Here is a 24,037-nt window from a genome sequence, read left to right as displayed (position 1 = left end):
TATAAAATTCAATGTACTTTTTAATTGCCCATATTTAGTATTTCTTCTTCACAAAAAAAAGCTGAACCTCATTAAAACGTATGGATCGTTTTTGTAAACAAGTCTACTCTGAAGATGAAAGTGGGAGAGCGATGATTAATTCAACAGTATCGTCTATATAATGTAGACCCCAAATCTTAACTTTTGTCTCCTTCTTCGTATAAGTCATGTATTTATCTTTCCCAAATGCCAGTCTTGAAAAAACGTTAAGTAATGATTGCCTACTGGGTCGGGGCTAGGGCTGCTGATGGAGAAAGGGATTAACATTGGTTTCCAGGTTTCAGAGTTCACTGATGAGAGGGTGACAAAGAGGAGAAGGGATCAGGGAAGGAAAAAGCCTCTTATTTTGATCTCGAGGTGCCTGTGAGATACCTGAATAAAGCTGTCCAGTTGGATATATAAGTCTTAAGCTTGGGAGAATCTGGGTTGGAGATAAGATTCAGGAGCCATTGGTATATTGATTATAACTGATATAACAAGAGTGGATTACAGCAACCAGGCAGGAGAGTATGCGGAATGAGAATAATAAATTTGCTTAGGATGAAAAGAATGCCAGATTTCAACTGGTAAGTAGAAGATCTCCTGAAGAAATCCAAGAAGAAATTAGTCTGTGAGGCGTCAGATATCCAGGAGAGTGAGGTGTCACGGAAGCCAACAGAAGAGCAATTTTGATGAAGGACAGTGTCAAACAGCAGAAACATCCAGAAAGGGGCTAAAAAAATTGTCCAGTGGATCTGGTAATTAAAGACACCAAAGCTGTTAGCAAGAACTATTTTGGCAAAGCAGAATAAGGAGGTGCAAACTAAAGTGAGAAAAACTGTATTTTACTTTTATTTACAGGATTGTGTGGATAGCCCCCAAAAGGTGGAAAAAGAAATGTGTGATAAATTCTAAGTACTTGCTCTTTTCCATTGCCTGTAACTGGATAAAGGTGGGCTATTTTTTATTCACTGGCATGAGTCTATCAAAAGGCTGGTTTCAACCGACTCACTGCTGAAGAGAACTAACACTACACTAAGAAGAAAATAGCATCTCAGAAAGGGGGAGGCTTCTAAATCCCATTCCCTTGTCTGCCATGGTACATCTGTCAGGTTTTAAAACAGTCATTCAGCCTCTTTGTTGATCCATTTCCTTAGCTGTGGAATGGGAAAATAATTCCCTTTTAATTGGATCCTGACGTGCTAAGGGCCTCTCAGACTGCCCGAGACTCTTAAGTGTTTAAAGAAAATATCCTAGCTCAGAAATTCCCCAGTTACTTTGTCCTACTACTGAGGACGCTGCTTCTCTCTTCACATGAAATCCGCAGCCCAAGCGCAAAAGATGTAAATTTCTTTAAGCGGGTTTGTTTGGCTTTGGACCCTGAACTCTCTCCTTGTGTCTATGATATGCAAAGTAAAATGGAAAGCTGAGGAAATGATTCAGGGAATTCAGCCCCCAGTTCAACATTTGCATCAGCCTATTCATTTGTTCAACCAGAAAACTTTTTAAAACTAAATTCCTACTGCACAGGCTGGAGCCTCTGGTTTATTGGGTCTTTGCAGGTTCATTTGAATTCTCTGTTTCTTTCCTCTTGAATTTCAGCCTCCACCAATTTTGTGTCCCCCAGGAGCTGTCGTTAGCAGCCATACAACCTCTCTAGTAAATAAACCCCAACTGTCTGCTGGAAATTTCCACTTGCATATCCAGCCATCTCGCCGAATACAACATCTAAAATCAAACTCATCAATCTCTCCTCGAAACTGGCTCCTTCCCAGACGTCCCTATTTCTGTCAATTGACATCATTCTCCCTGTCACCCTGGCTTAGATTGTCTGCATCATCTCTGTACCCTCACTCTCCCTTGTTTTCCATATCCCCTTTCCCAGGTCCTAAAATTTTTCTATAGAAATGCTTGGCTCGTCTGTGCCTTCCAGCCTCTGGTGTTTACGCATTTCCCATGTGCCAGACACTGTGCTGGGCACTTAACGAACCTCACCTCACTTAATCCTCATGACAACCCTATGACAAGGTCAGTGGAATTTCCCCCATTCTGCAGATTAGAAAATTGAGGTGCATAGGGTGATGGGAGCCATGCCCAACCCACTAGAATCCAAACCTGGGAACCCTCTCTCCAGAAAGTGTGCCATGAGCCACCACCCTGTCAGAGCCCCAGAGCCAGCTCCCCAGCTTAGGCCTCCATCACCTTACAGGGGAAGCTCCATTGTAACAGCTTCTTAGTGATCGCCTTGCTTCAAGGCTTCCTTGCCCTCCTCCACCGGTTAACTTATGCATATCAAATCTGTTTTCCTCAAACAGTCTATGGATCTAATCATTATTTTCATCAAAAGATTTTGATGGTTCCCTATTGGCAACAAGATTCAATTTTAATCTCTTTAAATAAGCCTCCAACTTCTATTTAGTTAGGCCCTAGCCTTCCTTCTAGCCCTAGCTCCCCTCACTGCCTGTCCTACAGGCATGCTATTCTGTCTATCATAGTGGCATGAGTTATTTGCCTGTGAGTTCCATGAGGGCAGGGGCCATGTCTGTCCCATCCCTGTATGACCCATGTCTGTCACATAACATAGTAAGTGCTCAATGAAGAGCTGCTGAATGAATGACAATGAATTGGCACATGCCATTCGCCTGGCCTAAACTCACCCCAGTCCTCCCATCTCCAGTTTACCAAGGTATCAGGACCAAGCTCAGATTCACGTCAACCACCACAGCCTATCTAGTCAACTCAACCCACTGTGATCTCACTCTTCCCCAAGCCTCTCCACAAGGACTTCCTATACCTGAAATACTTGACACACACCACTTACTAGCATGAACCAACACTGTTCTCCATGCTCAAGAATGTTCATTTCCCATTTTATGCAATAGCACAAAAATTGGTAATAATATGTGGTAGAATCCTTTCTACCCTTCTTCATTATTACCAAAACTCTGATCTTTGGCTGGACCCACTGCTACCCAGCAAAAAGACCATATGCCCCAACCTCCTTTGCAGTTAATTATGGCCAAAAAATTAAGTAGTCACAATTTTGGTCAATGAGGTATAAGTGAAATGTTGTGTGCCACATCTGGGAACTGTCTTTAGAGGAATGCCTTTCTCCCCCCGACTTCAGTCCAATGCTTGGGATTCAGGTGTGATGCTGGAACTATAGCAGCCATATGGACTATGGGAACAAGGACATGGCTGGGCAGTGAATTGGAAAGAGCCTCGTATCTGCCAGCATCATAAAGCTACCATACATCCTTGTACTGTCTGCTTCTGTATTTCATTTTCATGAGAGAGAAATGAACTTCCATCTTGTTTGTGTCACTCTTATTTGGGTTTCTCTGTTTTATGCAGCCAAGCTGGCACACACTAGAAATGCTCATCAATAAAGGTGTGGATAAATAAAAAAACTATGTTTATATGGGAAACCCTGGTGGCATAGTGGTTAAGAGCTATGCCTGTTAACCAAAAGGTCGGCAGTTCAAATCCACCAGGCACTCCTTGGAAACCCCATGGGGCAGTTCTACTCTGTTCTATATGGTCGCTATAAGTCAGAATCTACTCAGTGCCAGTGGGTTAATGGGTTTATGTTTATATGACGGTAGTTAAAAGACCTAGATCTCTCTACCTGCCTTTTTGAGAAAAAAAAAAAAATATTGTATTATGATATTTTTAAGTAAAAAAAAAAAACCTTACATACATAAAAACCAATACTATATATTTCTTTTTAAGAGAATGGATTCATGCATTGCTTGTATGATAAGAATAACAAAAAAGGCTATAATCTTAACGGAAGCAGGCTGCCACATCTTACCCCTGCAGAGTGGCTGGCAAGTTCCAACCAACAACTTTTCGATTAGCAGCCAAACACTTTAACCACTATACCATCAGGGCTCCATCCTAAGCATATAATAGGTTCTAATATTTGATTGGCTAAAACTTACAAGTATTCATTAAGCATTGACGATGTATACAAAAACACCTGGGTAAATGGTGGGGTGGGAAGTTAAAAATTAAGATTCCCCCATCTGCAATCATTTTACAATATTTTACAGTTCGAAAGTTTGTTCACTACCATTATCAGCACTAATATGGAAAATTCACAGTCAATAGAAGATTTACGCTCAATTAAATATCAATATATTTACAGTTCCCAAAACTGCACCCCTATCAAACTGAAATCACCTTTCAGGTAAATACATATGTGTGTGTGTGCATGTGTGTGTGTGTGTGTGTGTGTATATATGTGTGTGTGTATCCCTGAGGGTCACAAATGGTTTGCACTTGACTACTAACCAAAAGGTTGGCACCTCAAACCTACTCAGTGGCAATACGAAAGACAGTCGGGGCAATCTGCTTCTGTAAAAGTTACAGCCATGAAAACCCTTAAAGAGTTCGGTTCTGTTCTGCAACACATGGGATCACCATGAGTTGGAATTGACTCGACAGCAACAGGTTTGGCTTTCTATACATATTCTAAAATGAGAGAAAAATGTTAGTGATAAAGCTCAACGGTGAGACTGAAGGAAGTAAAATAAAGGCACAAGAAGGAATAAAATGGAATTTCTTTATAATGTATGGTTTGAGAGATAAAATACTTATCTATAGATTTACTAGGTTCAAACTTCTTTCCCTTTGCATGGTAGCTATGTTTCAAAACACAAGACTTCTTGCTATCAGCTGTGAAAATCCATCCTAATTTTGTACTATTCACCAGAAAACTTTGTTTGAGACCCATCAAGAGGTAACAGGGCACAGGCTTCAGCAACACAAGGGCACTGCATACATGTTTATTGGAAAGACCAGCTCCTGTTTATTTCATAATTATACACTTGACATTTGGAAACTCCTGCTTGTGACTAATGGCTTAATTAGACACCCCAAAGTTCATAAAAATCACAGGTTTAACTTCAACATAAAAGATCCTTTAACTCCTCTTGCTCTGGAATTCGATCTCATACACTGTACATGCAATTTTGGACCTGACAAATGACTCCTGATGATAACAGACCTCATTTAAAGGAGAGAAATCTAAACACAAAACGACCTTATTATTATTGTTTTTAATCTGTGTGTCCACAGAAAGAAGGTGTGAAACAGATAAATCAATACTGGCAAAAAACTAATTGACTTTACAGTCAGCAAATCATTAAATAAAATTTGCACTAATGAAGATTTACATAAATAGCCCTAAATGGTAGGTGACCTTCAGGAAAACCGCTATTAAGACAAAGGCCTTTGCATACCTCTCCAAAGACATCTGACAAGGGAAAGACTCTCAGCTGCACGTCTTCATTATTCAGATCACCAGGCAGTGTCCTGAACTAAACATATCATCTCTTCACTAACACAGGCAGTATATTTGATGAATTCTGGCAGTTTATAAACACACATACATACAACACCAAAAATAATTATGGCTAGGGGTGCAAACTAGAAAACACTATTCTTTGTTTTCTCACGGGCAGGAAGTTATTCATAGAAAACAGATGTGTTTTTAATTGTGAAAGCACTTCTAATAAAGGGTACTACGAAAACGCAGATTACTCCAAGTCAGTGTTTCCCAAAATGAGTTGCTAAAATCACTGATTCATCAATATGTTCCATTTAAAAAAAAAGTCCTATGGTCAGAAAAGCATGAAATATGATGATGCTTATATATTATCTCTTTGATATTCATATTAGCATATTACCTCCTATAAGCATATTAAAGGCTCTGAAAAGTCCTGCAGTAAAGCAACCTACGTGAATGTAACCAGCCCTCCCCCCTCACCCCCCACCAAGAGAAGCTGTATTACTATTCCACTTTGGGAAACTTGCCTACTCTAAGTTAACAGTCCAAGGCTGGGTTTTCACTTTGCATCATCATCAACTGAATGCCATCTATTATACTTACTCCAGGTACACTATGATTAAAGCACTATAGAGAACAAAAGGTGAATAAAGTACGATTTTCCATCTCCAGGAGCATGTACTAACATGGATACCCCAAACTAAAATTTATCATGGTAAGTAGCAGCTGCAGGCAACAAATGCCACAGATGAGTTGAACAGGGGAGGTTTCAGACTCTGGCACTTCAAGCCAAATCTTAAATTAAATGAATCTTAAAGATTAGATTTCAGTTGGGAGGAGACGGGGGTTGGAAACACTAAGTGCAAAGGTGGAGGGGCAGAAAACTCAAGATGCTCTGGTGGATAATGGATCAACTAATTGGCCAGGGTAGAGATTTCAGGTAATGGCCCTGTAGGCTAACTGAGTGGAACGTTCAACTTAACAGTGGAGAGCAGATTATGGGGATGCCTAGAAGCAAAGTTAAGAAGGTGGGCGTTATTAGATAAGCAACGTGGAGCACGGAAGAACCGTGAAGGTAATATGATTAACCACCACCCATCAGTTTGTTTTACTGTGGTGACTTGCAGGTTACCATGATGCTAGAAGTTACGCCACCAGTATTTCAAATATCATTAGGGTCACCCATGGTCAAGAGGTTTCAGTGGAGCTGCCAGGTTAAGATGGACTAGGAAGAAAGGCCTTGTGATCTACTTCCAAAATTAGCCACTGAAAAGGCTATGGATCACAACAGAATACTGTCCGATACAGGGCTAGAAGGTAGCCTCCTGGGTTGGAAAAGCCACTCAAATACAGAGTGGCTGCAATGATGGACTCAAGCATACCAACAATTGTGAAGATGGCACAGGAGAGGGCAACGTTTAGTTCCTTTGTACATGGGGTCACCTTGAGTCAGAGCCGACTCAACAGCAACTAATGACAACAAACATGATCAAAGCTACACGCCGAAGAATTTGCAAAGCTGTCTTCAGTATGGAAGTGCAAAGTCGGAGCTCTGTCATTCATCCTTTGCTTGGATCACAGCACTATGCAATTTAAGATCTTAAGCAAATTCGTGTTACTAAGGTTCAGAGAGCTGCACATTTTATCAGAAATGTTCACAAGCAAGAGACTAAAAAATTATAGCTTGGAATAACAGAGAGTGGTGACAAATTTCCACTGCCTTTCATAAATCTAACATGATGGCAACACGAATGAGTAAACCTAAAATATCACCCCATGCACTCCCACTCTCACTTGGGGTGGTAACGATGGAACTGCCCTGCAGAACTGATAAGACCAATTTCACCATCACAACTTTTATTGGTTACAAGAGGTTACCTTTATCCCTCAAAAGCCTCACACTATTAAAAATTCACACGGAGCAGAAGTATCTCACGGAAAGCGTGTGTGGATAAAACAAATAAACCAGCAACTCCATATACTTAAAAACCAAAACAGGGAACATACAATTTGATTTTTAAATCCCAATAACTATTTGGTTTAAAAACCAGTTTTACTACCACAATTGCCTTCACGTCTATGGGGGTAAGTATAATTGTGCTTGCTGGGACGGTGAAAAAGGTCAAAATGAGACCTGGAGATTTTTTTTTACAATTATAATAGAAGATGGGTAGACAGCACCCGCAATATGCAGGATGGCTCTCTGCCTACATGGGATACTTCACTGGGAAGTGAAGCAGTTTTACCTATGAAGAAACTACAGGCTTCCTTAACAACTGCCCACAGAATATAGTTGAAGTCTCGAATAATTAGAATGTTTGGATGTAGACAGACTCTTTTGGTTAAGAATTTTTTTTAATAAATAACTGAAAATCAGTGTCTTTTCTCCGCGCCTTCCTGAAATGAGTTAAGCCACATTCTTGTCTTATCAAGTGCCTTATCTAAATAATTGATTCCCAAACACAAAACTGGTGCTGGACTGGTTATATCTCAATCATCTGGGGAAATTCTGAAAAATGCAGATTCCCAGTCTGCTTCTACTGTCCCTTCCCATGTCTCTGATTCTGTGGTGGGTCTAGGTGAAGTTCCAGAGACATTTTTAAATTACTTAGGTTTTAGAAACTACTAATCTAGATGATTTTTGGAGGTTCCTTAGGTGAGTCACAATATGGAAGAGCCATAAATCTTAGGAAGAACTATAACAATACTGCTGGCACAGAGACAGTGCTAGGTGGAGATTGTGTTGCTGTTGCTAGCTGCCATAGAATCAGCCCCTCATTCATAGCGACCTCAAGAACAATGGAATGAGATCAGACCAAGGTGATCCATAGGGTTTTTGTTTCTTTTATTGCATTACTTTATCACTTTAGAAAAAAATTCATCAATATTTATACATTTTACTTAAAAATTATATTAAAACATTAAGATTTGGGGGCTTGCTGCATTAATGTGCCATGATTACTTTCATTTTTCTATAAAATGCATTTTAGTATTAAGCACTTAGTATTAAGCACATAAGCTAATAACAGTATCCATTATTAGCTACTACAATGAGAATATTTTATCTAAGTATTGGTATCATTTAAAAACTTCTATTTAATACCAAATTATGGACTCATATAGACTGTGCTCCTCAGATTTATTTTGTAAAGAAATTTGGAAGATAAAATACTTTTTTCATCCATATTGCTCATCCCTATAATCTTCTTCCTCAATTTCTTAGGGTTTCTATGTCTATCACTTCTCTGCCTGCCTAATCTTCCTCTTCCAATCCACGTTCAGTTCACAGGTAGTGCCCGACTTACAATGTATTTGAGTTACGACGAACCCCATTTACAACTGTCAGTGCATCTGGAACACTGCATCTTCCTGGGAGGAAGTTATAGGAAAATGGATGCAGGGGAAATGGAAAAAGCTGCTGAGTTACATAAACACACTCCGAGCACTTGATCAGGATAATATGGTGGAGGACTGGAGGAAAAATCATCCATATGGCAACAACACTGAATTTAGAACTTGATATTGCCAGTGTGAAACAGCTCACAGATCTTGAAGGGGAACTGACAGATCAGGACTCAATGGATTCTGAAGAGGAAAGAAACGCTTAAGAAGAAAGAATGAGGAAGAGGAAGAGGAAGGAAAGAAGTCAAAAATTTTTACAGTGAAAGGATCAGCTGGAGTTTTTTCTAAACTAAATTGAGGCTCCAGTAGCTTGAAAACATGGACCCAAATGCTGATCACTTTGCTAAAGTCGCTAGGCAGATCTGGGAAGCAGTGAGATGTTACCACAAAATACATGAAGAAAAGAAAAGGATCACATTGGCAACTCGAATTTTCTGACTAGAAATGCCATCCCCATTCACAGGGATAATCCAGGATGATCCAGAAACTTCTACTGGTGGAGTTATTACTGCAACTGACAAAATGCCAGCATGATCCAACTCTTCATCAATGGAGTAAATTTTTGATTTCTGTATTTTTTTATGTATGTATGTATTAAAAAAACCTGCAAGTTTATATGTAACATTTCCAACCACCAAAGACAAAGACCATATTTATAAAGATACTGATAATAAAAAGCAATAATAATAAAAACTTAAAAAAATAAAAGTGGTACTCAGCTTACGTCAGAATCAACTTAAGACAGAGTCGTCAGAACAAACTCCACTGTAAGTAGGGGACTACCTGTACTTCCATTCTTTCATCACTTTATTTTTTCTTTCTCCTTTTTTCCTGGCCTTCCTATAGCTCTTCTTCCTTTTTCTGCCTCTCTTCAAAATAAGGGCTAAGAAAAAGTTGACCACTGTGATCCATAGGCTTTTCATTGGCTGATTTTCAGAAGATAGCTAGACCTTTCTTCCTAGTCTTAGTCTGGAAGCTCTGCTGAAATCTGTTCAGCATCGCAGCAACATACAAGCCTCCACTGACAGACAGGTAGTAGCTGCACATGAGGTGAACCTGCGCCTCCCACATGGAAGGCAAAAACTCTACCACCAAACCACCAACAGCCTCACTAGGTGGATGCCAAATCCAGCTCCTTTTCTTCCTGGACACACAGCTGGACTACACTTTCTAGTCTCCCCTGGAGTTAGGCGCGGCCATGTGACTAAGCACTGGCCAATGGAATATGAACAAACGGGCAGTGTACCACTTTCGACCCTAACCAAAACAGTTGCCAAAGAGTTGATTCTGACTCATGGCAACCCTATAGGACAGAGTAGAGCTGCCCCGTATGGTTTCCAAGGAGCAGCTGGTGCATTCAAATTGCCGACCTTTTGGTTTAGCAGTCGTAGCTCTTAACCACTGCACCACCAGAGCTCCTAAAAACTTCCCAAAAAATCATCCAAGTTGGCTGCCTTCCTTTGGTTGCCAGGCAGGTTCTCTGAATTCAGTGCAGAACTGTAAGATCATAGAGTATCAAAGCCACAAGACAGAAAGAGTCCAGGTACCTGAATGAAGCAGAGTAACACCCCTTCCCACAACCACCACTGACTCCATTAAATTGTGAGGCTGAAAAGAAACCAACTTTTATTGAGTTGAGCTACTGAGACACAGGGGCTGTATGTTAGCCTATCCTTTCTAATGCAACCACCTCAAACATTTTTAGAGGATCTTGCAGTTGATTACGCATTTCAAAATCATAAAGAGACATACTCATATTTTAACATTTAACTAAAAGGCATAGGACCACAGAACACATTTAACCTTTAAAAGGAAGTTCTAATATGAGCTTATTTTTCTGTGGTTTTTCTTCTTCCTTCTAAAAGTGAATTGCGGGGAGAAAAAAAAAAAAATCTGGCTAATTGAGAGATCCAGGTAATAAGATCTCAATTTAATAAGGTTTTATAACAATTACAGAAATAAAAATGAAACACAGCAGCTAATAAATCTGAATTTTCAAAGACCAAACAGATACAATATAAAAGTCTGTGAGAAATTTAAGACTTTATAGACTCGCACAACCTGAAAAGTATTCAAAAGGTCATGATATTTATTTACCTTTGAAAAAACCTATAAGAAGAAATTCTACCACTGAACTCATCATTGTGACCGCTTTGGAGATGGTTTTACAATGTAATGGTAAGAGGGCAAGGTCAGGAGTCAGGCTGAGCTGGGTCTAAAACCCAGTTCTTCTGCTTACCAGCTGGGAAACTCTGAATAAACTCTCTAAACCTCTTTCTCCACATCTGCACAATGGTCATGATATCACCTTCTGCCCTGGGTTATGAAGTTTAATGGGCTTTAAAGGCAGTATATGACATACAGCAAATATTGCTTCTGTTATTATACGTAAGGTTTTCATTGGCTAATTGTCAGAAGTAGATCACCAGGCCTTTCTTCCTAGTCTGTCTTAGTCTGGAAGCTCAGCTGAAAACCATCCACCATGGATGACTTTGCTGGTACTTGAAATACCAGTGGCACAGCTTCTAGCATCATAGCAACACACAAGCCACCACAGTACAGCAAACCAATAGACTAAGGTATGCCTGACCTGAGCCATGGTCTTTTCAATCGCCTCACATGCATGCAACTTTTGGGCAATGAAAAAGGAAGACAGAAGAATTGATACATGTGGTGTTGGCTAAGAATACCGAATAGATATGGATTGCCAGAACAAACAAATCAGTCTTAGAAGAAATACAACCAAAATACTCCTTACATGCTAAGATGGTGAGACTTCAGCTTGCTTACTTTGAATATGTCATCAAGAAAGGCCAATCGCTAGAAAAGGACATCATGGTTGGCAAAGTAGAGGGTCAGTGAAAATAAGGGAAACCCTCAATGAGATAGACTGACACAACAGCCATAACAATGGGCTCCAACATACCAATAATCATGAAAACGGCAAAGGACTGGGTAATGTTTTGTTCTCCTATACATACGGTCAACTTGAGTCATAGCCAACTCAATGGCAACTAATAACAACAAAATATTGTTTATATTGATATATAGTTGCAGTATATCTTTTTTAGAACAACCAGCTGTTGTCTACATACATAAGAATGATCTTAAGAACTTAGGAGATATAACTGAGTTTCAAAACTGGCTAATTTTTATCCCAAAAGAGAGATGAGAGGGCTGGGGGCGACCATGCCTAGAGTGCCATACAGGTAAAGCAAGAACTAGTGTGCTAATGTCTATGTTTCTTAATCCTTTTTCTGCCAACCATGAAGACCAGTAAGTCTTGGGCAAGGGTCACCTGTGCTTGAATCTCCTTTGAAAATGGTAAAAACCTCTCCCTGTTTTCAGGGAGGAGAGCTGGGCAGCCCGTCATGGTGCTCCAACTGAAGTAAACCCGAGCTGCTGTAACCCTGCGTCTCACAGCCGATCTCAGGAACGCTTGTCTCTGAGACCCAGCAGCAATCATTCAGCGGGGGCGCAGCCGCCTCCCTCCACCTGAACCGGCTAGGAGACAGCACTGGGAGCCTGCCATGCATTTCTTTTGATAAGCTACTGAGGAGACACAGTGTCTTCCCCAGTTTTCTAAGTTTTAGTTTGAAAATTGAATCCGGGAACTTGTCAACGCTGACAGCAGAGCTTTAAAATTCAGTTCAAAAACAATCTGCTTGTACTTTAGAAAATCCGTCTTCTGACTTCAGAACAGCAGGATTTTTAAAAATCTTCACTTGGTGGGGAGTAAAAAAACTTCGGTTTTCCTTCTTTCCAATTAAACTTGGGTTCTTTTTAGAAACTATTACAATGCCTCTTTTTCCTTTTTCTACCCTAATTCTTCTCCCCTAAATTGCCTCTCCCAGCAAGCAGAACTCAGTCTTAAATTACAGATAGTACTTTGGAGACTTTTGTGTAATATGCCCCCCTCCTCATAAGCAAAGGCAGAGGACAAAAATAGATAACACACACAGGATTAATTGCAAATCAACACTATTCAGGTGACAGGATTCAGGACATTTGAGGTTTTAACAATAATAAAATGCAAAGCCTGTGAAGGAAATCACCCCATAGCTTCAAGTTACAAAAGTCACTCCTGGCAGTGAAGCCCCAACAGGAGGCTATACTGAGAGGTAAAATTACCAGGGTTCAAAGGGATAGGTCAAAACCCAAACATGGCAGGAAACGAAAGGTAAAACCATGATCCAATGACAGATGGGAAAAGCCTGTCAATGCCTGGGAAATTACAAGCTGAAATTCATTTCTGACATTTCATTCACACAAGAATAACAGGACTCTGAATTTAAACAATGACATTCCGAAAGGAAACAACTCTGCAGATGACGCTTCCCGCATAGTTCAGCCTCCAGGGCATATACCCAAACCAGGTTTTCATATAGCTCAGGTGTCTGTGGGAGGAGGGAAAGGATGGAAGGGAAGGAGAAAACAGGGAGAGAGCTAATATCTAAGCAAAGGGAGGAGGGTGGATAAGGGTGACAGTTCATTTCTGCTCCTTCCCAAAGGACTTGAGCCTTCACTTCATAGACTTTTTTCAAGTGACATTTGAAAGGTGCTGCAATCATCCATTCATTTGGGTTCTGTTTGGCCTTTAGACGTAATATTTCAACTGATAGTTCAAGCTGGTGGGGGTTGGAGATGTTTTCATGAAAAGCAATGGAGCCAGACGGTTCCTATTGTCAAGGAGACCCTGTTGAAGGCAGGAAGCACTAAAATTAGCCAGGCCAGTTGCATTTTTCCACTCAAGCCCAGGGAGCAAGCCAGCCTGTAGCCTTTCAGGTTGTTCCATTCTTCTGAGCAGGAAGATATCAAAGGAAGCAAGCCTTGATTGAGACAGAGAAGTTGAGTGAGAGAGAGAGAGAGAGAGTGTGTGTGTGTGTGTGTGTGTGTGTGTGTGTGTGTGTTGGGGGTGTGTGTGTGTGTTGGGGGTGAAGGTGATCCCAGAACTGTTTTCATTTTACTAACATGGAAAGGAAAGGAAAATGCTGCTTGGTGATTGGAAACTCAAGAAAAATGAGCATCCCATTAAGCTCCAAAGGCAAGCTCTGAGTTTGGGTTGCTAATTTCTGTCCCTTTACCTTCCATTTCAATGGTGAACACCAATGCTTCTTTTTATTAAGATTTATTTTAAAGGTGTTTCAAAATGACTTCAACAGTGGATTTTAATTGGACGATCACTAACATACTGCATTAGGAAACGACTTCTAAAATATAAAAAGCAACAGGAAGATTTCTCACCTTACAGCATAACACCACACACACTCGCACCCTCCAAAAAACTTTTGTTTTCTTCTTCTCTAGATAATAAACACAACTGCTTTCAATTCCAGGCAATACTGAATGGCCCATACACCCTCGCCTGCCACCCCAACACAAGCGTAACTATTTCAAAAAGGTGACTGCAAACAGTATCTTCTTGGATGACACTCCTTCCCACCTCCAACATCAGACTAGGGAGACTGAGTTTCCCCAGTGAGTCTTAGAAACACAAAACAGGATGTTTAATTTGTTTTAAGTTTCCAGAGCAATTTAGTGAAGACAAAAATAAAATACCATGGCATTTTGCTGCCATCTTAAAAAAAGAAACAGTCCCTGAGAAGCGCAATGAACCTCAGGAGGTCTCCAACACGAATCCTCTATTTGTATGCTCACATATTTTTATGATTTTGTTCACTGACAGTTTAACATATTCCAACCCATGCACTTCGTAAAAGAGAAGCTTCCAACAAAACAGGTCTTTTTTATGAGGCGGCCCCGAAGGTCCCAGACGGCTAAATGGGCTCCAGCAACCACCCACACTTGCCATTCCAGCCTTGGTAATCAAGAGGCTCTGCTCACTGGATCACCTTCACTTGAAAAAAGTTTCTCCTGTTTAATGGAGTGGAGCACCCTGCTCAGCACCAGCCCTGATTTTTTTTTTTTTTTAATCTTTAAAGAAAACTTCTATGCCTGTGAGTAAGGTACTGTCGTCTGTGCTTTCATTATTTTAAAATGAAGCTTGAAATGAAAAGAATGATTTTTTAAAAAGAAGAGAAATTATTCATCGGCAGCCCCTGGCTTAGACTTTGTGCCAAACACAGCCTGTGGAGGTCAAGGGCAGGCAGATTTTCAGAAGACCAGAGGTCACTTTTTTTTTAGTACAACTCTTTAGGGTTTGCATCTGATCTGCTGCCACCGAAGCCATATCATCCTGAAGAACTTTTGATTCCCCTGCTTGGGAGTTAGTTCTTCAGCAATTGGTTGGTCTATTCATTCTCCTCATCATTGCAAAGGTAGCTTGGTCAGTGGAGGTCAGGACAATAAATCTCACTGTATTGCTTTCGCTTGCTCTAACTTGGCTCTCAACTACTAGGTAGCTACTTTAGTAATCGTATCTAGAATTTATAAGGCACTATCTATTTATGGAGCCCTGGTGGCACAGTGGGTAGGAGCTTGGCTGCTAACCAAAAGGATGCCAGTTCGAATCCACCAGCGGTTCCTTGGAAACCCTATGGGGCAGTTCTACTTTGTCCTATAGGGTCACCGTGAGTCGGAATCAACTCTACGGCAACAAGTATCAATTTATGGGAGTCCCTGGGTGGTGCAAATGGTAAGCACTCGGCTGCTAACCAAAAGGTTGGGGGTTTGAGTCTACCCAGAAGCACGGCAGGAGAAATGCCTGGTGATCTACATCTGAAAAATAAGCCACTGAAAACCCCACGGAGCACAGTGCTACTCTGATACACATGGGGTTGGCATGAGCAGGAATTGACTTGAAAGCAACTGTTTTTTTATCTACTTATAAGTTGTTATGTGACACAAATATGCTTATAAACTTTCAGCTATTCCATACACGTTCTTTGGTTGCAAGAAAGAGAAAATCATTCTTGCTAAATTACATGGCAGAAGAGGACTATATCAAAGTATAGTAGAGCTCACAGAATAGATAAAAAGTCTGGAGACCCGGCACAGAAAAAAAAGGGGAATCAGGAAAGGTTTGAGGAGGTCTATGTAGCAGGCATGATTTGACAGTCTTAACTAGGCATTGCTACAGGAATGGATGAGTTCCAATCATTTTTTTTATTTGTTACTTATAGCACATCACTAAAGTTTCAGAGTCCCAGAAGAGAAAGTACAGTTGACTTATATCAGTGCTTCTTAACCTTGGCATTATTGACATTCAGACCAGATCATTCTTTGCTGTGGGGGGCTGCCCTGTGCATTGCAGAATATTTAGCAGCATCCCATGCCTCCACCACTAGATATAAGTAGTACTTCCTCTAGTTGTGACAACCAAAACTATCTCCTGATGCTGCCAAATAGCCCCTAGGCACAAAATCATCCCCAGTTGAGAACCACTAGCTTAGATTGAATCACAAAACTTCCCCCTTCATTGCTTAGGTAAGGCCAGGTATCCAGACAAAGGAAAGGTCTCTAATAGGGAAGTTGGGACACCATTTCCAAAGATAGGGAAATGGATACCTGAAGTCCACTTAGACATCAGAAAGTAAAAAGCTAAAGATGGTTCTTTTCCAGTTCACATAATCAGAGAAGGAAAAAAAATAGAGTTTAAGAAATTTTGAAATAGACTGTAGAAAAAGCAATCCATCAAAATGTCGTATCATTCCTTCACAATGCTGTGATAGCTCGCATCCGCATACTGGAAAAGCACAATCCTAGTAAGGCAATTGTTTTCCATTTTCATTCAAATTCTCCATGTTTCCGTATCTGTTTTATATCCTGCCAGATCTTTTTTCCAAGTTTTGGTATCTATGGACTTACGGTAATTGACATGGCTAATTTAAGGGAAACTGATTCCAAGTCCTAGAGAACACCCAACGCATCTCTGTATTAATTAGTCAGCTAAATCTGTTGGTTCCAACATGGTGCTAATGAGACCAAAAATATGAATCCAATCCTCATGCCATATGGGTTTGTTCAACAGCCAGCCTGGAGTCGTACTCTAACCAGCCAACTGATAAATGTATATGGGCACTAGGAGGAGGGGAGATAGGAGAAAGTATAGATATGTCCAGACAAATCCATCCCCACTGCTCAAATATTTCATAGTGCACACCTCCCAGAGGGGCAGTTCTCTTACTCTCACTGAACACAGAGCACAGCATACGCCCATCACAACACCTCTTTCCTAACACTCTGATATGTGACATGATGGCGGCTTGTTTTGGTAGCGAACAGTGTCATTATAAAGCTTACAAAAGCTAGGGCACTGAAGTATGCATTAGTGATCTTTAAATTCAGCTATGTAGAAAATGGTGGTGCAAACAGTTACATGCTCGGCTGCTAGCTGAAAGGTTGGAGTTTGAGTTCACTCAGAGGCACTGCAAAAGAAAGGCCTGGCAATCTACTTCCAAAAAATCAGCCATTAAAAACTCTAGAGTGCACAGTTTTACTCTGACATACACGGATAGGGTCAGAGTTGATTTTTTTTTTTAGGGTCCTTTTCTGCCTCCTTTTCCTTCTGTTCATTATTTCTTAAAACTGGGAGCTCAGAGCTTCAGCTCTAATCTTTGCTCAGATTCTAAATTCCCTGATCCTACCATCAGCAAGACTGGGCAGGTCTCTTCTCCCATTATTATTTCTGACAGCCCCAAAGAAATTGCTTAATATTCATTTCAGTCTCCTTTTTCAGACAGTCTTAAAAATCAATTTCAAAATTTTTCTTCTTGATCCTGTCATTTAGCACTGAAATGGCCCAAAGTGATTACTTTGGAGCATCAGCATTTCCCTTCTCCCTCCAGAATGTCAGCTTCACTTTGTGAGTCTATTCTGGTCTGATTTAAGTTAGCTTTCATTTCAAGGTTGTTGTTTTTCACTGCAAAACATGAAAATTTGGAGCTATATTTGTAGAACAACTTTCAATTACCTTAAAAAAGAAAAAAAGGCTAGATTAGGCAGAACACTCTGGTTGAGGGAAAAATTAGATTTAACAGGTAAAAAAACAGACATTTAAAAATGCCATTACTCTAAAACCTTAGGAGTGCCACTTTAAAGCCTCTACTTTCTAAACAGTAAATTAGGAACAGTAACATCATCATATTTATTAATAAAAAGAAGAAGTTAAAACTGCCATGCATGATAAGATGCTGAAGGCTTCAAGGCCAAGAAAAGGAGACACCGGTCTGAAAGCGAAGAAAAGGTAACGGCAGCTTTTATAAAGAAGAAAAAGTTCTTTGTCTTTGCTGCCATTCTCTGAACAGTCTAGAGAGTCCAGTTCATTGTTACTGTCTCTGCCCTTCTTCCTTGCTATTGTTCTGCCTTTCTGGTTTGTCTTTAATTCTCCAAGTAACATTATTAGAGAACTGGGGAGGGTAAAATCTACCAGGAGGACCAACGGGGGGCAGGGAAGGCTAACTAAATGAAATGTGTCCAAAAGCGTTTTATTCTTTAGCCTGTGTTTTCTATTCTTAGCAAACAGAGGATAGTTTTATAAGGAAGGAAGGCTACAGACATGGCATTAAACAAAGCTCTGGACCATGCAAAACAGTCCCGCAGTGTGATAACCATTACCGATATCTGCTCTAACCCCTTAAAGAAGCATTGTGCTGTATATGCAATTCCACTAGTTTGTTACTTATGTTATTACAATATCCTGATGGGCCTCCCCCCCCCCCCCCGCCGCCCCACTCCTCATTATTCTAGCCTGCTTGAAAGAGAAAATACCTACTAAACCATGAGTGAATAAAAGCTATTGGCATGAACTGCAAGACAGGAAACAATTAGATTTTTCTTATCGGAACAAAGAGTCAAAAATCATTCTTATCAGGACTGGGGAATATCAAACATTGGGACTTAAAAGTGTCACCTTGAGAATTAACAAACACCAGAACATTCGTCTAGCCCCAAACCACTCTCTGAGACTGAAGATAAATTGTGGAACCTGACCACAGAGCAAATGTAATCAAACAGACTTGGAAAAGACACAATGTGACTTACAGATAGGGTCCTGTGTATCTTTTCTGCCTGCCAAACGTGTGGCCTTTCGGTGCAGAACAAGTGTTGTTCCAGTGCCACCAGGAGGTCACTTACATTAAACACAACAAAAGTGACCTGGCTTCCAGGCTCTGATCGCATTAAGTCAGTCCATGTCTATACTGGACTAAAAATCACCACACATAACCAAGGAAAGTGATAGTATTATTGTTTGAATGCATTTATTGAACATCAATAAGGCATTACACTCCATCTGCAACACAGAATTAGACACTGCCCCTGACTAGGAATTCATTCATCTGGAGTGATATACAGGCAACCAGGGGATGCCTTGATAACAAGAAGGGGAACATAGAAACTATTTAGATTACTGACCTTTTTAATAAATGAATCACCTTTAGAGACTACGGTGGCAGCTGGGAGAAGGAAAACTTCAGGAGAGAGCCTGAGCTAAGGCATACAGTGAGTGCACACGCGTACAGAATGCTACAGAAAGTAACACCTCACATCAAACAAAGCTGACAGAACATCCAGACGCTGAAATTTGGTTATGATTCCCTCACTAAAGGTCCATTTATTTTACTCAAGGATTTACTTCTAAAATCTTGCAAATAACTTTAGCTCTTTGAATGACATTTCTAATTGCATTAGAATTATAAACATTTCAAACTATAGTCAACTGTCAGAGACAGAAAATCTGAACTACCCACGTAATGAATACATGTCCCTAGGCTAACAAACAGCACTGACCAAGGAATAGGACCCTACATGGAGATAGCACAGCCTTAATTTCAAGACGTCATGCTTTTAGCTTGTTGGTCTTCATCTCACATTTCCTATGATACTCCATCATGTATAAAAATGTATTTCATTCTAACAAGTATAATGAGTTCAACCCAGAATCACATAGCGTTTTTATTGGCAGGTGACTTTAGAAGTCACCCAATAAAAACTGCCTCCATGGTCAGGAGGCCCCACAGACACATCTCAGATAGCTTCCACTTAAATACATCTATCAACAGGGAGATAACTCCTTTACAAGGCTCTCGTGTGCTAGTCCCAGGAGGGAATCAGTGGTTCAGCGGTAGAATTCTCATCTTTCACGCAGGAGGTCCAGGTTCAATTGCCAGCTAACGCACCTAGTATACAGACAGGACTCATCTGTCAGTGGAGGCTGTGCGTTGCTATGATGCTGAACAGGTTTCAGCCGAGCTTCCAGACTCAGAAAGGAAGGCTTAGAGATCTACTTCCAAAGAATCGGCCAATGAAAACTCTATGGATCACAATGGTGTGATCTGCAACCAATCAAGGGGATGACACAGGACCAGGCAGCATTTTGTTCCATCGTGCATAGGGTCGCCATGAGTCAGTACCAACTCAACAGCAATGAATAACTTTAATGGTACAGAAACTCGTATGGAACAGTTAACATTTACAGACGAAGAAGTGGAGCTCTCTGGTATATGAATGAGGAGGGATAGTACAGGGGAGCGCATATTTTTCTTTAGTCATCTTTGTTCTGCTAAAGCATTTGGTTTCCTGATCCTTCCATTCTGAATTATTCTATCTAACTTCACATTCATTTGCATCCTTTCCACTAAAGTATCCAGCCTGTAATTTACTAATTCATAAGAATGACAACACCCCAAAATCCCAAATACATATGATAAATTCTTTCCAGCCACCTCTCAGATTACAGTAGTATATTCTTGACCTAAGGAAACGCTAACAGTGTCATGAGCCTCATGGAGACACAATGGCGAAAAGCACTTTGGATGCCTCAAGTGAAGTGCTTTAAAATTTCAAGAGTCTTCCATTCTGACAAGAAGGAGATCTTGGTCAACAACTCCACAGGCTTACAATTAATTGGCAACTATTTGCTGAAGGCCTCTTTGGGCTAATGCTGGGCTAGTTACTATGATGGGACAGGAAAAAAAAAAGTATCAGATGTGGTCTTCTGCCATCAAAGATCCTTCACTGCCTCACCAGGGCAACATTAATACACAAGGGCAAGGAATAAATTGTTAAACTAACATTTAGCTTTTTCAATTGAAATAGAAGAGAGATAATTCATGGATTTGCTAATTATACTTCTGTGCCACACACATTAGCCCTGAACGGCTCATCCATGGCTTAACTGGACTTCAGGGATATTTCATCCAGGTCCCTCTTGACTCTACTACATGTTCAGCTAACACTGTTTTCTAATCATACTTTCTTACAGCACACACTGGTTCGTGGCTGTTCTATATCCGTTCCATTTTATAAGCAGCAAATATAAATGTTAAACATTTTCAACACCTATATTAGTTTCCAAAATGTTTCATGCCAACATGGAAAAAAACTTCCAAAACATAAAAAAGAGTTTTCTTATAAGCAGACGTTAAGCAGTTTTAAACACAAACAATCCTTTTCACACCTCGTTGCCAACTTCTTTGTGTGTAATGTTAACTGGCAAAAAAATAATAATAATGATAATAACGGGAAAAGAAAAATAGTCCAAAGTGAGCAAGCAGCAAGTGAAAGCCTGAAAGAAAAAACACCAAAAAGAAATATATGTAAATCGTTTGCATGAGTCCTTAGTTCTCCTTCTTACATTTTAGCCTTACACGATTCAATTTCATACTGAACACCACAGAGATGGCTGAGACAAAGGAAGCAGAGAGTGAATTGTTTTATGTACATTGTGGAAGAAAATAACGCCTTTCTTTTCAGAGCAAATGCATGTCAACTTCCCCTCCTCTGCAGATGAATAGAAGCATTTTTAAATAAAAAGTCACCATAAATTTTGATGTTGCAAAAATAAATCCCTCAGTTGTTTTGTGTTAGCTTCAGGAGTAAAAGCTTCCAAAGCATTTACTCCCAAGGTAATACCATACTCTACAAGAATACACTGAACACTAAATCCAAAGTAATATTTTGTGGAAGATACAGCACATTTCATGCTTTTTTGTTTTAGGAGACCCACGGTCTGGAGTGCAATCTCTTCAGAATACAAAAATCAAAGCTGTAGCAAATAAACTTTTAAATAAGTTTAGGAAATTAAAAGGTGCACTTGAACCTATCTGGAGTTATTAAAACCGGAGAGAATTGGTGAGATTTTCATGTCAGGAGCAATTTAACAAGTGAGTTTAATCCCTCATTTTTAAGAACTTTAAATATTTTGTTAAAAAATCACCAAAAATAATGGACTACCATAACATCTAAATGAATATTAAAATATATTAGGTAAAAATCTTTCAAGTTCAAATTCCAGAAATACTGTAACAGACTATAGAGCCCCTTACTAAAAACAAGAGCTTGAGCAAAACTGAAGGAACTTAAAAAGAAAGTTTTTTTGAGACAGCTGTGCCCTCTGGAGGTGGCACTTGGGAACTGAATAAGGTAACAAGGACTTGTCTAAAGAATTGAACACGGACTTGGAAATGCAAAGAAGGCTTAAAAGGTTTCATTCATGTTCCTTTCTTTTTGTCAAACCAGTTTTCAATGAATACTAATTTAGAATTTCAATTTAGAACTGTTCAAATGGATGCAAAACATTTTGGTAGAAGGGATTAAAAACTTGTGTTCAATATCTGGAATACAATGGTTAGGAGCATGCTGAATATTATGAAAAGAAAGAACGGTAGTTCCAAAACAAATATCCTCAAAACTCCTTTCGGTGAACTGCATGCGAGCGGACGACCTAGCCTCTTCATATCATACTTTCCAACACGCCCGGAACCACGCGAATCATCTAGGCCAGCAAATGGCACTTGTCCTATCTTTTCAGAATACTTCCTCACCTCTCTTCTATTTTTCTTCTTTCTAGTTTCTTTATACTACAGTCCCAGTAAACGGAGCTAAATTTCTCCAACTGATGAATACATTATTGCCCTGGGAAAAATAAGAGATAATAAGTGCCTCTCCTCAGTTTCAGAACAGAAATTAATAAAGTTGGCTTTGCACGTGGGGAATTTCATTAGGCAAAAAAAGATAAATGAAGGATATAATTATTGGGGTGGTGGGAGAAAAAAATAAAACTTGGAAAAAACCCAAAAGTAGTCCCTTACTTGCAGTTAAAAGCAGAACAAAACTACCACTTTAAAAGAGATGAAGACATCTTTGAAAGTTTGCCTCAGACGTGGGTGAATGTTGTCTTTTTTTAAAAGAAAGAAGTGGGAAAGAAACAAAGAATTAAGTCAGACTGGTGCACGGAGAGAGTGTAATTACTATCGGTCGGAGTGTAGGAGAATAAACTTAATTATCAGTGGGATGTAATTATCTTAAAGCTAACAGGTTCCTGGCGCGCGGAATGTGCGCGGTGAGGACAGGGCCTCTGTCACCAGATGTGACTGGAACGGACAAAGTTCTTGAAGGTGTCCGCTTTCAATTAATCTGAGCCACACTGCTTAATAGCTCTGCTTGACGGTCCAAAGGCAACGCCATCCCCCCACCCCACTTCCTCACCCTCCCAGAGGGAAGTCAAGGACCCAAAGTTACTTGAACCCCTCCCGTGCCAGCTTCCGCTGCCTAGGATCCCAACCACCGGCGATTAATTCCTCAACTTCTCCTGGCCCTTGGCACGCCCCTATCCACCCCCCGAAGTGCGCCCCCCTCTGGCTCCTTGAAGTGGAACATGAAGTCTCAACTGACGACTCCCCTAAAACTCACAGGTGGCTTCCAGATCTCACTGAGGGCACGCGGTCAGCCCCTCCAGACGTGAAATCAAGCACGTCGGGACGCGAGGATACTCCGAGGGCCCCTCCCCCAGTCCCGCTCCCCTACCCTTTCCGCCGCCGCCTTCGAGTCCTCTCACCTGCGCTTCCGTTCACGGGGCGCTGCTCCGCCACCAGAGCGCCGATAGAGGGCGCCCGCCGCCGAGCCGCGCTGCCCGCAGCCTCGCACGCCGCAGGCAAGGTCCCAACAGCTAGCCGAGCCCGCGGGCCTGGTGCCCCGCGGAGCGCCGAGTGGAGCCAGCAAAAGGACGGTGAACGCTATTGGGTAATGGGACCTGGCCTTCAGCCTTAGGGGACGAGGTACATCACTTCTCTCAGCCTCAAGCTCCTTGTCCAAGGAAATGGATAAGAGGAAAGGCACAAGGAAAAGGATAACACTGGTATGTGAGCCATGGTTGTCAGTCATGACCATGTATCATTCATTCACTCATTCACAACAAATATGTCTTGAGAGTCCCGCCGTGTTCCAAGCACTGTGGAGGCACAAGGATACATGGGCACTCAAATTAGACCCAGCCTCTGCCCTTTTGGAATGTTACTGGTGTGGGATTAAATCTGAGGTAGCATGAATGAGATCCTGGGTGTAAACCACTTAACCCAGCTCCTAGCACATGCTCAGCCATGGGGAAATGTTCATGTTTATTAAATGTTATTAGGTGCCTGTGTC

General features: G+C 40.7%; 1 long non-coding RNA gene across 1 annotated transcript in view; it reads right to left on the bottom strand.

Moving 5' to 3' along the window:
• Positions 1-23,353, bottom strand: part of LOC126075909 (uncharacterized) — a 267,435-nt gene extending 244,082 nt beyond the window's left edge. Inside the window, exon 1 of the long non-coding RNA XR_007517351.1 lies at positions 23,306-23,353. This is a non-coding gene — a long non-coding RNA (uncharacterized LOC126075909). The remainder of the gene's footprint in view (positions 1-23,305) is intronic.
• Positions 23,354-24,037: the final 684 nt, after the last annotated feature.

The sequence above is a fragment of the Elephas maximus genome, chromosome 4 (assembly GCF_024166365.1).
Source record: "Elephas maximus indicus isolate mEleMax1 chromosome 4, mEleMax1 primary haplotype, whole genome shotgun sequence".
In the NCBI taxonomy this organism is placed as follows: domain Eukaryota; kingdom Metazoa; phylum Chordata; class Mammalia; order Proboscidea; family Elephantidae; genus Elephas; species Elephas maximus.
This window is presented reverse-complemented; position numbering and strand designations above follow the sequence as displayed.